This window comes from Suricata suricatta, chromosome 7 (assembly GCF_006229205.1).
Source record: "Suricata suricatta isolate VVHF042 chromosome 7, meerkat_22Aug2017_6uvM2_HiC, whole genome shotgun sequence".
Taxonomy (NCBI): domain Eukaryota; kingdom Metazoa; phylum Chordata; class Mammalia; order Carnivora; family Herpestidae; genus Suricata; species Suricata suricatta.
In genome coordinates, this window is record NC_043706.1 from 45,677,422 (window position 1) to 45,680,695 (window position 3,274).

The window sequence follows — 3,274 nt, forward strand, 5'->3', positions numbered from 1 at the left end:
CCTCAGGTCTAGCCTCAAGGAAATGACCTTTAACCAAGAGACAAACAGCATTCTTTAGTAAAGGTCATTTTTTTATGAGTAAGGGTCATTAGGCTGTTATCACTCTAAGAGGAAGTTCCCAGAAAAACAAGTTCTCAGGAGATATGCTTGCTCTCATAGTCCCAAAGATGATCGATACATTTTATCGCAGTAGTAGGGGAAAATTTTGTGTTGCATTAGGGTGTATCTAGCTTACTTATCTTTTCCCTGACCAGGTGCAGTCACATCTCAGGGACAGGGCGGGGGGACAGCCACTTCTTGACTCTAATTAGCAAGGCATTTTGAGGTTTGGTGCTCAAGCAGAAATGGAAGTTTCAAGAGGGTAGATTTTGGGAGCTGTCTGGGGGCAAGAGACCGTGCAAACTTGCCGTACCCTCACCAGGAATTTTCACTCTACCGGTGAGTTCAAATAGCTCCCAACAATGTGGGGCTCGAACTCATGAGCTGTGAGATTATGACATGAGCTGAAGTAGGATGCTTGACCCACTGAACCAACCAGGTGCCCCAGCCAGATTTCTTTTGTTGTTTGTTTATTTAATTTGGAAGATAACTCAAACACGTACTGAGTCACAAAAGACTTTGAAGTTCAGAAAAACATTTAGATGTAGATATTTTACAACCCAGGGAGCAGTATCACTTTGGTTTATATAGGACTTCCAGGAAACAGGTTAACTCCACAAATGGGGTGGTGAGGGGTATTTTTCCACTATGCCTAGTGCCAAGGCAGGATTTGGGGGGTAACAGGCCATGTACACTATTTCTCTGTGTCTGAAAATGTTTATTAAATAAAAGCTAACAATTCAGTCCACCAATGCATGTACAATGTCAACAAGATACAAGTATTTAACTTGAGCGTGGCTCTGAATCTATTGCTCCCAAGGGGGTTCCTGCCCAGGAGGTAAATCTAATACAGAGTCACAAGCTATGATAGGGTGTCAAGGGAGCCCATGGAAGGAACACCTAATCTACCTTTGGGGATCAGATTTTCCCACCTGCCCAGAATGAAATGTGTGACTGAGTGATGTCATCTAAATGGGTATGTAATGCAACTTAGGGTGTGAATTATCTACCCTATATTTAGTCTTATTCAATTTCAAGGTTAAGAGTCTAGCTGCCCAACACGACAAAACATGTATCATTTTAATTTATTTGTAAAGATAAATAGGTGAAAACATGGCAAATGATCTTGTTTATCTTAAAAAGAAATGCTGTGTGCAAAATTAGTTAGGAGTGATCGTGATCAAAGATCCAGAGAGCAGCATCTCTATCTGACTCGAGTAAGGAAGACGTGCTCTGAAAAGAACTGGGGAAGAGTGACTTCAACACAACTAAAGGAACATGAGGACTTAGCACTCAAAACTGGTTTTCTGATATGTTTTCTTATTGTGATAGTTATACATTAAGGATATTTCCTTTTTTTTTTTTTTTGTCTAGGATAAATAAAGAGTATCAATACTCCTAGGTTTCCTAAAGCAGGAAAACACACACACACACACACACACACACACACACACACACACACACACACACACAGTATATCTGGAGATGTTTAGAATTCCTGAGGTGAGCTTTGGCATAATTGGTTGAAGATGAGCCTCCCTGCAAAGTTCTGGGCTATTACTGCTTGTCTCATAGTCCAAAGAAGCTTCCAGGCCCTGATGTGTGGGAAACCATGGAGGACCTGGAGACAGTGTTGGTCGGAGAAAATATAATTGTTATCCATGGAGAACACAGGGTGTTAAGGGGTGCAAAACTTCTGTTTAAACTTTAACATCAGTTTCTTCTCTCTAAACATAAATATCAGTAAATGCAAGGTTTGATAAAGGAGACTAGAAAAAAGCCTTTATGTGTGATTAACTAATTGCTCCATCTCTTCACTTATAAAATGAGAGTTCAGAATTGGATGTATGTAGCTGAAGAACCCTCCAGAGATTACTGTTTGTTTCCATGGCTTTTGTTTCCCCCCAGAATATAATGCAGGAAGTGTTAAGAAAAATTGAGCTCCCACACTGTGAATTGCATGTAGATTACTTTTCATTTTCTTTCACTCTGTTTCCACATGTGATACTACATTTTTATTGAAATCAGAAGTCATTTCTTCATTTTCTTGTATATCATCCTATGTGTGTGTTTATATGAAAAAATTATAGCATGCATTGTACTTTGTATCGCTCTGTATCCCTGAGTCATCAGTGGGCAAGGAAGGTCTATCCTTTGGGTGACTGTTGTGTACCTGTCACTGAATGGGTATCTGGAGTGATTGCTAGGCAGTTGTTTAAGTGGAAAGACACAGGTGACAAACTGCTTATGATCTAGTTTTTCTAAGATTCTTTTCTAGGAATGAAGAATTCAGGTTCTTAGAGATCCAGACAATTATAGAGTAAATTTATTTAGTTCCTTGGTTTCCAAAATGTGCTTTTGTGGGAAGCTCTTCTCTCTTCCCCTTCTTAAGCCCTCTCCCTCCCTCCCCTCTCAGGAAATCCTAGGAGAAACACAGGTATTTACACATATTGAAGCAAAGCTTTTCTGGTTGGAGTGAAGTGAGTTGCACATTGTCCCCCTGCTGCGCTTACTCATCAGATTCCCAAGGCTCTATGCTGGCCTCAGCCTTAAGGAATCTCCAAGGATTCCCTAAGAAAATACCATTCCAATGCCTAATGTCTTACAGCCAGTTTAAAGGGGAGAGGGAAAGGATGTCAACTGCTCAAAATCACAGAAGCACGGAAATAAACTGCCAAAGACAATCTCTGCCTGCCTTTCTTCCTTCCCACCTTCCTTTCCCTTTTTCCTATCTCCCTCTCTCCCATCCAATGAGAGGTGACTGAATGCATCAGTGTGTAAGTACACAGAATAGGTGGTAATTACTCTGTGTAACTTTATAAGGTATAGTTATTTTTATGCAGTAGCTGAGGAAATGGGGGTTCAGAGGGTGTAAGCGAGGTTGGTGGGTAAAAGCGCCAGATCCCAGGAAAGGCGTGCCCCCATTTAGAGCACTGTTCACCTCACAGGGCCCCTGACAGGTGCACCTCTGGCCTCACTTCCCCCCTCACATAGAAACACCCCCAGGCCCTCTGCTTCTCAATCTTTTGACTTCCGGATGCATTCTTGTGCTTTCCACTGGCAACCTGAAGAAGTACAGTACGCATAGATCTTTGCTAAAAGTACACTGAAGGCAGGATTGGCATAGGGTCATGGTGCATCCACGGCACTCATTCTTCTCCTTAAAACGAATCTA